We start from the raw sequence: 14,568 nt of genomic DNA on the forward strand, positions 1-14,568 counted from the left end.
GTGACTTCACTTATTCTCAAACTAAAGTCCTAGAGTAAGCGAGTAGGCTTATCAAACAGATAATTGAGGGAAGTTCCCATTGTAGATAATTTCCAAAAGTAAGAACAGAAGAACTCAGAGCTTAATTGTTCACTCCTCTCTTTTGCTTCCCAGAGTGAGGTATACTATCAGTGGTGCTCAGATCCTTGGTTCATTGAGACTCGGTGTAATGTGCTCAGTTCCTTTGGTTGAAATGTGTTGGAAAAGCCATCTCTGGGTAGGGAAGAGAAGTTGGTTTATTACAATGACGGTACTATACAAGGAAAATCAAAGCAGCCAACACCAGGCAATGTCCTTTTTCTCTTGAACTTCAATTATCATCAGCTTCACAGTCTAAGCAAACTCAAATGGGAGAGCAGGTGGTGAGGTAAGAGAAATGAGGACAATTTTATCCAGATCTGTAGACCACCTCAATCTTCTTGGATTCCCAGGACCCCTACCTTTGTAGTCAAGATAGTTATGGGGGGTTAAGACTCCATTTTTTGACCAATTCAGTAAAATGGCATACATAACTGATCATTTTAAGGTATACCATAGATACTATGTTCTTTTCCCATTGCACCCTCTGTGGTTTAGATGCATAGACAGCCTCCCCACTGATACTCAACCACTTCCCAGCACCAAGAAGCTTTCTTGGAAGATGGGAACAACCAGTCCATCTTTAGTGGGTTCAACATTGAGAAGATAGTTGCCTCCCAAACCTACTGTCTAAACCAGTTCTGAAATGATTTCAGATTCCCTTGCGATGTCAGACAAGGGCAGGGCCATTGATAATCCCATTGATTATCCCATTGATAATCCCAGGATGCCTTGTGGATGTGGTGCATATCTCCCACCTGTGATCTAGTGACCTCCCTGGCTTGAATTTGCCTTGACAGTTATAGTATCATCCATGGTAACAGGAACACTTCCAACCCCACAGGTCGTTTCCCTTCATCCCTCACAGAGCTATCCCTGAAGATCCAAGAAAGAAAATTTCTAGAGTTCCAATAAGTATCAGGACATTCTCATTCTCCATCAGATCAACAGGTCAGGGCCCTGTTAACAAGGTCAAATAGCTCTGGCATTGTTTTCACACTGACAAAACACTGTGTTTTGAAGCCATTTTTCTTACCAAGTAGACAGTTGATGGAGCCATTCTAAGAGTGAGTGAAAGACTCCAGGGCACATGTTCCTCTTCTGAACAGCTGTTCCCTACTCATCAACTCAGCAGAACATGATGGGGATGGGGTCCCAGGTCCTCAGAGTTCTGGCTCCAAGACATAAGCCTTGGCCAGTTGGTGAAGGCTTTGTGATACTCTGTGGTCAGGACTACCTACTGGCTACATGGTTTAGACGAGTTCAGCCCACTCGTGGAGGTGGAAGAGTTACAAGGGGAACTGTGGCCCTAAGTCCGAGGAGCCTGGTAGTTATTGCGCCTGGGGCGGCTCCTCGCCCATCCAGTGTACCCATCCCACTCACTGCCCCAGGCCAGCTGGAGCACATGCCTCTGGGGCACTAACTCCCCAAACTCTGCGTCACCCAACTGATTCAGAGTCGAGACTTGGCCACTTCAGGCTGCAGTGGTGCTGAGCCCACACTGAGCCCCCAGGATTCCCCCTGGCCCGACATCTGTCAATTAAGAGAGACTTTTAATTTATTAATCCTAATGAGTGGACTGTGTGTAGAACCTGACCCAAGCGAAACAAATGCTTTGTTATGTTCTCTTTTGTTTGAAGGAAAACAGGATCGATCTGGTGTTCCCAGAAGGAAATCTGACAGAACGGAGAGCCTTGGGGTAGAGAGGTTGGGAAGAGTGGGGGTGCAGGCCAAGGAGGTGAATGTGGGACCTCCTCGCTGCCATACTCGTCTCAACCTCATTGAGCTCTTGTCTTTAATTAGCCCCTTAGTGAAACGTTTCAGTTTAAGTAGAATCTTAGACTAGGGATCCAGAAAAAGACCAGCTCTATCACACCAAGCCCTCCATTTCAACTAGAGAGAAAACAGGAGAGAAAGGAGACGTATCTCCAAATTCAATTCTGTCTTCAGTTATGCTTTAAAGAGAACTTATGTCATTCACCAAAGAGATGTAGTTTCCCCAGGGGAGACAGCAGGTGTACATTTCCTCTCAAGGTTATTTAATTGCTGTCAGGAAGACATATGATTAACAAAACCAAATGCTGGAAATATGAAGTATAGACAATTTTAAAGTTGTTTATAGAGTTGATTACAGTATATCATACAATGTGTTTATATGCCATAAACCTGCCTATCACAAACTGTTCCCACACCTGTGCATCTGCATTGAACAGCCCACCGCTTAGCTGTGCATAAATCCCCTGCTGAGACAATGGCCAGCACCCAGCAGAACCCAGCTTCCCTTGATGGCCTCTCTCGGTCACCCTGTATGCACCAGCTTCGTTCCAGTGAAGCTGAGGCCGAAGGCCTGCAGACCTGTAGTGTCCTCTGCTGCGGTGAGAGCCCTCTGAGCTCCACAAAAGGAGACCAGCAGGAAAATGACAGGCCTTTGGGGGTTCCTCACTGTCTTTTAAGATATTGCTATTCAAAATGGGGCCCGCTGTTATTATCTTGGTTACCATTCAGAGAGGAGACAAGCATAGAATTGAGAGAAAGCATTTAAAATGTTGAAATCCATTTGGCAGGATGAGTTTATGTCTGTTGAATCTAATAAAAAAATGGGACTTGGGTGTTGTGTGTATTGGTTTTTTTATTCCATTTTTAGTTACTTTTATTGCCCCTTCCAAAATATCAGGCTGTGACAGATTGCAAATTAAAAAAAAAAAAAAAAAAAAAACTTCTCTTTCACTCTACATAATTTGAGAAGCACTGCCTTAGAGCGATGGGCCCCCCCCACTCACCACATCCCCAAGCTTCCCTTGGCACTCTGACAGTTCCCAAGAGTCAGCCAATGGCAAAAATGTGGACCTAGAAAGATGGTCTTCCCAAAGAGGCAAAGCGTCACTCATGGGTGAGAAGCACCAGGGGTTGGTAGATCTCATGAAACCAGCCCAGCTGACCCCTGGTCACAGCATACACCTTAGTCTTTCCAACAGTTAACGGTGTTGTAATGCTAGTCGTAGAAGCAGCAGCAGTCAAGACTTACATAGGACTTACTGTGGTGCAGCTATTGTCCTAAATGCTCTACGAATACCAGATGACAAGTGGTTCTTCTCTTTGGAGTGACATATATGCACACCTCCCTATACACGTATACTGGAAAGCATAGCATCAAGCCAGTTTGCATGGATCTGAAAAATTGCTAATGACTGACCTCTTATTCTGGTATTTCAAGACATCATTCCAAATATACTAGAGACACTTATTAGAACGCCCAGGAAATGAGAATTTCGTGTTCAGATACCGGCCATAGAGCTCAGCTGGAAAATTTTTTTTTAACAGAAACAGCATTCCATCTTGGAAAATATGGAGATATTTGGACCTCTGTTTTTATTTTTTATTGTTGCACCTGGAAGTTCTCAGGCAGGAAACAGAGATTCACAAAATACACGTTAAGAGGCAAAGACACCACCACCACGGGGCGCCTGGGTGGCTCAGGGGGTTAAAGCCCCTGCCTTCGGCTCAGGTCATGGTCCCAGGGTCCCAGGGTCCTGGGATCGAGCCCCACATCAGGCTCTCTGCTCAGCAGGGAGCCTGCTTACTCCTCTCTCTCTCTGCCTGCCTCTCTGCCTACTTGTGATCTCTATCTGTCAAATAAATAAATAAAATCTTTAAAAAAAAAAAAAAAGACACCACCACCACAAAACTTGCTTCACTATACAGAGAGGTTATCTAGTACCAAGTCTTTCATTTACTAGTTTTCTCCCCACAGATAGGTTGTAAGACTGAGGCACAGTTTAGATATTTCTGTACTCCTTGCCCCTTGTTGAGGTTTAATAAATGTTCAAATTTTATGAAGTCTGTATTCCACAAATGGAATCTATTTGCCCTTGAAGTGTGAGCCTTCTTAGACTCTGTGTGAGGCGGGTAAATTTTGCCCTCTCCCGTGATCTCTGCTATATCCAAAGATATCCCACTGCTGTTGGCAGCCAGATTCACTATTTGGCTTTTGAGTGGTCAAAATAAGTTAACCACACACAGATTTTCAGTACATCATTGTAGGGAGGGATCAAGGAGTTCACCCTGAGGAAACTTAAGCAGGGGAAACATTAGCTTCTCCCTCGTGTTTCCATGGCCTTTTTCCTTCCTTGGGTTTTAGGGATAACCTGAGGCTTGACTTTGTGGGGTTAATGGATGTTCCCAACCCAACATGAGCAGGCATGGAGATGGTTTCTCCCAACTGACTAAAATCTCTTCTTCTTCTCACCAGTTTAAAACCTAAGTGGTAATGCTGAAGGCCAGTCAATTAATATTCACTGGAAGCCCACAGCATTCCAGAGCCATGATTCCTGCCCCTAGTTAACCATGAATCTCAAGAGACTTTCTCCACATTAATTCCTTGTGCCCTTCAAGATGAGGTCATGGGTGTAGGCATCCTCCTGAAGGTAGAGAAGAGAAAAAGCGGGCCTCCAAGGTAGCTCAGTGAAAGACACAATGTGAGTTAGTGAAAAGACAAGAGGAAAAAGTTATCTGTTACTTAGTGGGGATGTTTCCAAGAGAAAATGTCCAAACTTGTTTCATTGTGTTATTTCTTATGTCTCTATAGTAACAAGAAATAGGACAGTTCCTTATAAAATGCCCTCAAAAAACCGCTGGGGTGCCTGGCTGGTTCAGTTGGTGGAATGAGCAACTCTTAATCTCGGGGCCATGAGTTCAAGTCCTGAGTTGGGTGTAAAGATCATTTTAAAAAAAAATAAAGCATTTTTAAAAAATTGTCATTTTACCTTCCCAACAAAATAATGAGAAAGATATTAATATGTTCACTTTATAGATAAGGACACCAAAACTCAGGAAGAGTAAGTCTTTGTCCCCACATTCATACATACTGGAGCAGAGGCAGGACCCTAACTGAAGTCATCTGCCTTTAAGCTCAGTGCTCTTTTACCATCGCAGATGCCTTTACGGTCTTTTCCTGGATTTACCATATCCCAAACTGAATTCCCGATTATTCCTCCAAATCTTTCTTCTCTCAATATCTGTATAAGTCTGGGAGTCATCTTTTGACATTTTATTCTCTCATTTTCCCAAACCCAAACTATTACCAAATTATGGTAATTTCATGTTCAAACACCCCTCTTGCTACTTCTAATTCCCCCATGCGGATCAAGCACTCCAGTCATCTATTTGTAAATGCACGTCAAAGCGGAATGTGTCCAATTAAGAATGTTACCAGGAAGACAGAGCAGTTGGGAGATGAGCTAGATTTCCTTTTAAAAATAAGATTTTGAGGGGAACTTGGGTGACTCAGTCAGTTAAGCATCTGACTCTTGATTTTGGCTCAGGTCATGATCTCAGGGTTGTAGGACCGGGCCCTGCATTAGGCTCTGCCCTTAGCAGGGAGTCTGCTTCTCTCCCACTCCCTCTCCTCCTCCCTCCCACTTGAGTGAACTCTCCCTCTCTAAACTAAATAAATAAATCTTTTTTAAAAAATTAGATTTTGAGAGGTTTCTTCAAAAGAAAATAAGGAAAAATTAAGTTTGTGAGTCACCATATTTGCTTGGCTATATTGAGAAGTATTAGTTGTAGTCATGGTCATACCCTTTTTTTTCAAGATTTTATTTATTTATTTATTTGAGAGAGAGAGAGAGAGAGCATGCATGAGCAGGGGTGGGAAGGAACAGAGGGGGAGAGGCAGTGGGGGAGGGGCAGAGGGATAGAGAGAATCAGTAGCAGACTCCACATTGAGCTGGAGCCCGAGGTGAGGCTGGATCTCACCACCAGGAGATCATGACCTGAGCTGAAACCAAGAGTCATATGCTTCACAGACTGAGCCACCCAGGCACCCCGTCATGATCCTATCTTAAGTTTGTATTTTAACTTCTCTAAATGCAACTGAAATCCTTTCAGGAATAAATCAGAGTTCCAATTAAATGCACGGTGATTTAATAACAAAAGAAACTAATGCTTTAGATGATCTAGTTTTTCTCTCACAATCAGACTCTGAAAGCTGGGCAAGAAAATGTTCTTATAGTTTTACAGATTGAAAAAATTGAGGTATAGAGAAGCAAAGTGACTTGCCCAGTGTCACACGACAAGACTAGGATCTGGAATACCCACACCCATTTAGGGGTTCTTTTCTCATAGGTTTTGCTAGCCTCTCTGATGCATTTTTGTCCTCATAGTTTAATGCTAAGATGACCAAAGAATAAAAAGCAATCTAGGAAATTAAAGATTTAGCAGAAGTCTGTGGCACGTACACTGTGGCCCAGATACCATAGTTCTTCTGTTGTTGTTCTAGACACAGTGTGTATGCTCCAGAAAATAAGAAGCAAAGACCTCAGTCAGAAATTTTCTTAAAGGACAAGAGTATTAAAAATAACTATAACTACGATAATTTGGTAATGAATGCACCATATAAAAAGAGGTAAATTGTGACATCAGAAATGTAAAAGGGTAGACTTCTTGCATGCAATCCAAGTTTGGTTGTTAATGTTATATCTAGAAAATGTTTTATGTAAGCCTCATGATAACCACCAAGTAAAAACCTCCAGTATCTTCACAAAAGATAAAGAGATGGGAATCAAAGCAGTCCACTATGCAAAATCATCAGTTCACAAAGGAAGGCAGCAAGGAAGGAAGAAAGGAACAAAGGGACTAAAAAGCAACCAGAAAACAGTAAGACAGCATTAATAAGTCCTTACATATCAATAAGTATTCTAATGCAAATGAATTAAATTTTCCAATCAAAAGGCACAGAGTAGCTGGATGTATTAAAAAAACAAGACCCAGTTATCTGTTGCCTATAAGAGACAACATTCATACCACCCAGAATCATCTATAAATTCAATGCAATCCCTATCAAAAATCTATTGACATTTTTCAAGGAATAGAAAAAACAATCCTGAAATTCATGTGAAACCACAAAAGATCCTGAACGCCCAAAGTATGAAGAACAAAGCTGAAGGCATCACGCTTCCTGATTTCAAACTAGATTACAAAGCTTTAGTAATCAAAACAGTATGGTACTTGCAAAAATACAGACACACAGAGCAATGAAATAGAAGAGAGAGCCCGAAATAAACCCCTGCATGTAAGTCAACTGATTATTTGGTAAGAGAGCTAAGAATACTCAATGTGGAAAGCAGAGTCTCTTTAATAAAGGGTGCTGGGAAAGCTAAGATAATAAACATGTAGGAGAATTAAACTGGGCCCCTATCTTATACCACACACAAAGATTAACTCAAAATGAAATAAAGACTTAAAACAGAAGAACTGAAAACATAAAACTCCTAGAAGAAAGCACAGGGGAAAACCTTTTTGACACTGGTTATGGCAATAATTTTTTAGATATGACACCACAAGTACAAGCAACAAATGCAAAACTTAAGATGGGACTACATCAAACAATACAGCTTCTGCACAGCAAGAGAAACAACCAACAAAATGAAAAGGCAGCCTATGAAATGGGAGAAAATATCGGCAAATCATATATCCAATAAGGGGTTAAAATCCAAAAGATACAAAGAACCCATAAAATTCAATAACAAAACAAAAAAAAATCTAATTTAAAACAGGCAGAGGAACTGAACAGATAGTTTTCCAAAGAAGATATACAAATAGCCAATAGATAGACACATGAAAAGTGCTCAGTATCACTGATCATCAGGAAAATGCAAATGGAAACTACAAGGAGCTATCACCCCACATCTTTAGATAACTATCATCAAAAAGACAAGAAATAACAAGTGTTGGTGAGGATGTGGCAAAAAGGGAATCTTTGTGTACCATTAGTGCGAATGTAAATGAATACAGAAACTTGGAAAACAGCCTAGAGGTTTCTCAAAAAATTAAGAATAGAACTACATATGATCTAGCAAATGCAATGCAGGGTATATATTCAAAGGAAATGAAAATAAGGTCTCAGAAAGATATCAGCATTCCCATGTCAACTGCAGCATTATCCCCAACAGTCAAGACATGAAAACCACCTGAATGTTCATCAAAGTAGGAAGGAAGATGTTCTGTGTGTGTGTATACATGTATATATATACATATATATATATATATATGTATATATATATATAAAATATGGAATATTTAGCTAAGAGAAAGGAGGAAATCCTGCCTTTGCAAAAACATGCATGTACCTTGAGGGCATTATTCTAAGTGAAATAAGTCAAACAGAGAAAGAGAAGACAACACTGCCCACTATCACTTACACACAGAATCTTAAAAATCATCATCATCATAATAATAATAATAATAATAAGTCACTGACACAGGCAGTAGAATGGTGGTTACCGGGGGCTAGGGTGTGGGGAAATACAGAAATGTTGGCCAAAGGGTACAAACCTGCAGTTACAAGAAGAGTAAGCTTGGGGAGATCTAATGTTCAGCCTGGTGAATGTAATTAACCATATGCAGTGTATACCTGAAAACTGCTTAGAGAATAGATCTTATATGCTGACACCACACAAAAAATACGGCAATTATGTGACAGGACAGAGGTGTTCACCAATGCTCTGGTGGTGGTCTTTTCCTAAAAGAAATATCTCAAGCCAACATGTCTCACACCTTAAGCTTATACAATCTCATATGTCAATTATATCTCAACAAAACTGGGGGAGAAGATCTTCTCTTTATCAGTGAAACAACAATTCTACAGGGAAAAACTCGCTATGACCTATTTCTGTAACACTCTCTCACACGCTGCTTCCTTCAGCACTGGCTACAAATGCTCCACGAAGGGGCTGTTAATGTGACCGATCTCCTCCCTTCAAAAAATCTTTTCAAAACATTGTTTTTCCTTATGGTTCTTCTTGGAATCAGAAGCCATATTATTCTAAAGAAATTTAAGAAGCCATCTAAAGAAGTTTTTTAAATTTAGTGGTCTATATAGGTTGCATTGGGTCACTACAAAATAGAATCTTTCTTTTTGTCAGCTCTCTGTAGTCTATGCAAAGTATTTCTCTCCTCCCCATGTCCATGTTGTTGAAAAATCTGCCACAGGCTTCCCAAAAGCTGGCTTTTCATGCTAAAGTACACTCCTAGAAGTGCAAAGATAATAAGTTAAAAAAAAAAAAACTGTCAGTGATGTAGATGAAAATGGATGTTAGAGTAATTCCCAGGCAGCAGAGAAAGACTCCAGTGTTTACATAATCCCCGTGTGCATGCATGGCTTCTTCTCCGTTTCCCTGCTAAACCTCATCTGGCTTTGCTCAAGACCTCAAATGCAGTGACTTGGAGGTGGCACCTAATATTTATTCATGCCATTGTCAAGAGCATCTTTGCAGTTCTTGCCAAGGTCTATCGTTGAATATGTTTATCCAGCTGCATGGCAAAAACATAATACACAGTCATCATTTTACTCAGTCACCTACTCAATATTTTCTTCTACGATTAAATTAACTCATAAATATTGCACTTTTAATGCCAGAAAGCCATGGTTCATCCAGCCAGTTGAATACTTGTTTGTCCATTTTCTGGGCACTCAGTCATGGCCTTACAGAGTTTAAAATAATGAAAAGCACTGCATTTACTTAACATGCACAAGAAACAGAGCAGGATCCTTCCGTGAGCTCCGTTATTATGCAGTGCAAGGCTGCAGAAGAACTTTTGTAAGCAGCACTGAAAACCTGTAGGTAGGGGCTGCGCTGGAAATGGTTTGGGTGTAGATACGCAATCTGCTCTGATTAGTCGATGAGAAGGACAGAAATGGTGGCTTTATTTGCAACTGGCACAATGTCTTGCTCTACCGAGGAGAATTTCAAATACACACACACACACACACACACCTTGGTCACACTTGTACTCAATTCATTACCAGACTGTGTTCATGAACCCGATAGGCACTTGCTGTGTTCTGTGACATCTTGGAACTTCTTTCTCGAAACACTCCCACATGGACTGCTTGTTTAAAGCAGCCAACACAAGGCCTTACACACTCACCTTCAGTGTCAAAGGACTGCTGCTGAAGGGAGAGAGTCTTCCCTTGCTGTCCCAGGCTAGCCCAGGTGACAGTAACGCAACAGGCATCTACACAGATACCTGGCCCCAGAGGCAAGAGCCATGTACCCCGGGACCCTTCTGGAATCACCTCCTGAATGAAATATTTATAGCTGGCACTGCAGGGCAGTTAGCTTTTCTAGAATTATATCCAAGTTCGCGCTGTTGTTCTGGGAATAGCCTTGGTTAGCAGTTGCTCATGATGTCAACGCTTTTGAAAACTTTTTACAGTCATTTTTACTGTTTTTATTTCAAAAATAAAACTTAAAGGAGCTTGAAAAGTAGGTTTTTAGATAATCACACAATGGCCTGATTTCAATGGTTTCAGTTCTGTGCATTTTACTTTATGTGCACCTACTGAAATTAACCTAAATTAATCCATATCTGAACAAAGACTGCGGATACAAATGAGCCCTAACTTTCTAGGCTCCTCGGTGCAGTGCACTAGCTGAAGCGTTTGGAATGCATTGGCCCTGGGAGGCGAAGAAGTTATAGCAAACAACATATGGGCTTTAAAACTGGAACTATCCAAGACAGAACAAGAAAGCTATTTTCACTTTACTTGTTCCTTTTTTTTTTTCCCCTCCAGAAGATGAATTATTTCTAATCACATTTTATTTTCATCTTCAGAGCTGGATCCCAAAAGAGCCAGGTCGGTTTCAAACTGCTGGTGAGTTTGCAGCCCCGTCCAATGATTACCTAATGCATTTGTGTCATCTGCTTTCCTTGTTGTGTGAAAACACACTAAGGAAATGTGTAAGTGCACTGAATTGTTCCCAACTCTTTTATTCACCTTTCAGCATGCTAGTTCCTTCCCTTGGCATTGATATCATTATGCATTTGTCAAAGATAGACTGTCACTTTAGGGCCTCTATTATGTGCAAGAATGGGCAGCAAATTTTGCCACTGGGATTTGCTTATATCCTCTGTGTGTTATTGTACTTCTTTGGCATTCAGTAAATTCCGTACACCCACTTCTTTGATGTTCATTCCAGCCCCTAAATGTGGAAACAATGACTGAAATTTTGGATCAAAGCATGGCAGGCAACACAGCTCTCTGCTAGTTCACTAAACATGGAGTATCTCCCCCGCCCTCCCCCGCACCGAATCTAGACCAATAGTCCTCTAAGAACAGTTCTGGTTTCCCCAGTGCAAAGGAACTAGAGGAAGTTAAAGAAAACAATTCCAAGATTTTAAGAAAAAGAAAGAGATTAAACAAGACAGTGAAACTGAAGCGCACGATCATTTTTAACCATAGAGAAAGCTAAGTACTGTTCCAATTGTTCCACCTGTTCTTTTTTTTTTCCTTTTTTTTTTCCCGCCCCCCACCCTCCCCGCACCACACACACACACCGGTCTAGTCTAGTCTAGCACTTCTACTGAGCCAGGCTTTTTTCACATTTGGGAAAGTCTCTAGATCTCACTTCTGTATAACGTCAGCTACACTAGATGGCTCAGGTTTTTTAAAATAACTTTTTAAAAGAAGTATTAAAGGGCCTGTGAATTAAGGAATTATAAAAGTAATTGACAAGGAAAACCAGAACTACCAAAATTTCAGTACGTTACTTTTGCAAACTAGAATTAGCTGTCTGGAACACATTTTCCGTGTTTGCTTTTGCTTTACTCCTGGGATGCCAGTGTAAATAATTACTTCATTCAATTTATTTCACAGGTCAACTTTGACTCATAAAAGCATTAAAGCAGGTAACCCCCTAGGGATGTTGGGAAGACAGATGAGCAAATAGATAGGAAACTGCTATAAGCTCTTTGAGGGGGGGAAAAAAGGACACTTTATAAATCCAGGGTATTTTATGGTTATGTTTTCACTTCATTCCATTTGGTATCCAGAATGTGTTAGTTATAATTAATATACAATGTTGGGAACTATTATAAAAGTACCATACTCCTTTTAAATTTAGTAAAGAAGGTAATTGTGTTTGGGGAATGTCATCCTGTATAAATTAGAAGAATTCCCAGTAGAGTGCCATAACTGAGAATCGGGCTGACTGCACTGATGGAGAAGAGAGATGTTAGCATGGTAGCCCGTGCTCCATCAAAGGGTAGAGCGCCAAGGAGGCAACATGACAGTCCTTAAAATACCAGTTTCAGATTGCCTACGTGGGAAGTTTTTAGGGACTGACGTATGCAACAGTGACATCTAGCGGTTGTAGAGATAATTACAAATATGTCTCATTTTAAAATACACAACGTTCCCTATTATAACCAAATACTCTGTATTATTAAGTGGTGCCTGGCCACAGTGTAAGTCAGTAATTCAGGTTAGATTGCCACTGCAGCTTAATTTACTATTTATTCACTAAGTAGGTTCCAAAGTCTGTTGTTCCATTATCATTATTTTCTTGCTTTTTAATTTTACTAAAATTATAGTGGTCTACTCTCCAAGGGTCTCTCTGACCGTCCTAAGCACGCTTAGATATTTTTGCAAGCATAAATGAGACTTTGTGCTACTGCAAATCCAGCAAAAATGGAAGCTACACTTGACTCCACTGTTAAATATTTCAGGGAAGGCGTGTGTGACCCTGAATATTTTCATTGTTGTAGAACTGCTCTAAGAAATTCATTAAGATTTTTTTTTCCAAGTTGTTGACAAAGAAGGGAAAGGAGAGGAAAGAGAAGGAAAGGAAAATAAAGGAGAGAAGGGGAAAAGGGAGGAAAGAAGGTAGGAAGGAAGGAAGGAAGGAAGGAAGGAAGGAAGGAAGGGAGGGAGTGGAAGGAGGAAGGGGAGAGGAGGGAGTAAGGACGACAAGAAAGAAAGAGAGGAAAGAAGGAGAAGGAAAAAGAACAGGACTACCCACAGATCTTTAGTAAGTTTTGGTAACCGCTCCATTAACATGATCATATATCTAAAGAGGGAATTCAAAGAGCTATTAGCCTCCCCCAAATTTTTTCATTTTAAATTTCATTCTTTCAACTGGCATGGCAGGCAACTAACTGAGTAAGACAAATAACAACAATAAGAATTTTCATTAAAAAAGACCAAGAAGAGCCACTGCTGCTTGGAAGTACCTACAGCAGGGCCACTTGTAAGAGGATACTTAAAAAGCGCCCTCTTCGCCATGTTGGGAAAGAAGGCGACAGAAGCCTGTCAGGTCACCTGAGCCTCTAAGTTACTTATGGCCACGCCAAGGCTGAGCACATCAAGTGACTGCCGACCAGCTTCTCAGGCGACCCTCCTTCAGAGAAACTGTCATCTTGCGGCAAGTTGTTTCTCAATCTTAGACTCCCTTATGTTGGGTTTTTCTCTTCAACTGCCCGCCTCCTTAAGTCCTCAAGATGGGAAGACCTTAAAGGTCCCCTCTTTTACCTCTTCTTTGTTATCTACCCAACTCCAGTGAGAAAATCAAGACATAACTCCATAAAAAATGCCAATTGCTCTTTAACTAAGCCCACGCCTCTTGTGCCCAAATGGCGGAGAAGAAAGAACATTATAGAAACTGTGTTGCTTCGAAGGAGCCATGTGTGTGTGAAAACGGTGATTTGCATTAAGCAAAGAGCCCTAGGACAAAAGCATGGGGATGGTCTCTGCAAAGAAAGTCTGGGAAATGATTCCCATTGTGTCAGGGAGAGTTAGGGGAGACGTGCATTGAAACAGAGCAGGTAGCCGGGTCTGTTTGCTTTTCCAAGGCCTTTGAACTGCAAGCTCGCCTATCCAGATTCTGAAGAAAAACAATGCCATGTTCCTATCCCTGCTCTCACGGCAGATTCCTCGGCCCTGTTGCTTCTCCTAGAAACTTTCACGGCAGGGCTTCGGGGCGAACGCACCGGGAATGGCTATGCCCAGGCCTCACCTCTCCCTTGGAGTTGTGCGAGAATTTGGCTGGGCCAGCTCTTGTCTTGTGCACCCTGGAAGCCCAGTTCGATGATTTCTCAAGTCAGATCTGGGGTCCCTCTAGAGCAAAAGTAGAACTTTCCTGTAGCATGTGGGCCTTCCCGCCCCGGACTGCTTTGGCCACCGCATTACCAGCTCCTGCCAGTCCGAGGAGCAAGAGGCTGGCATGAGGAATCAATTCCCTTCTTTTCCCCCTAAAGAAAAAAACCTGCCTTGCAAAGCTTTCCTCAGTGTTTCAGTACCAAAAAAAAAAAACAAAAACAAAAAAAAAAACCAGTTGCATGACAGGCATACCCTTTCCTCGCTTACAGCTTTGGGTCTAGTTTTACTGCATTATATAATCTAATAATCCATTTAATTTCTTTAGAGAGATGTTTTATATATATATACAGGTGGCATTTGGATGGAATCACATATGCCATAAAGCTGTCCGCTCCTATCTGGCTTCAGAATACAGAAGAAGGATCTGTTTTACAGACATTCCAGAATTTTTACATGGTCAATTGGCTGGTTTTGTATTCTGGAACATATCAGAGCGTCTGCAGGAAAATATACAGATGAATTCTATAAAATGGTGGCAGGATTTCTGATTTACTGGTAGTGCTGGTTTGAATTTT

At 41.2% G+C, this 14,568-nt stretch overlaps 1 pseudogene; it reads right to left on the reverse strand.

The window, feature by feature from the left end:
• Positions 1–372: 372 nt before the first annotated feature.
• Positions 373–13,180, reverse strand: LOC111140802 (annotated as a pseudogene).
• Between the last annotated feature and the right edge of the window lie 1,388 nt (positions 13,181–14,568).

Source organism: Enhydra lutris, unplaced genomic scaffold (assembly GCF_002288905.1).
Source record: "Enhydra lutris kenyoni isolate GAN:26980312 unplaced genomic scaffold, ASM228890v2 scaffoldscaffold1, whole genome shotgun sequence".
Taxonomy (NCBI): Eukaryota; Metazoa; Chordata; class Mammalia; order Carnivora; family Mustelidae; genus Enhydra; species Enhydra lutris.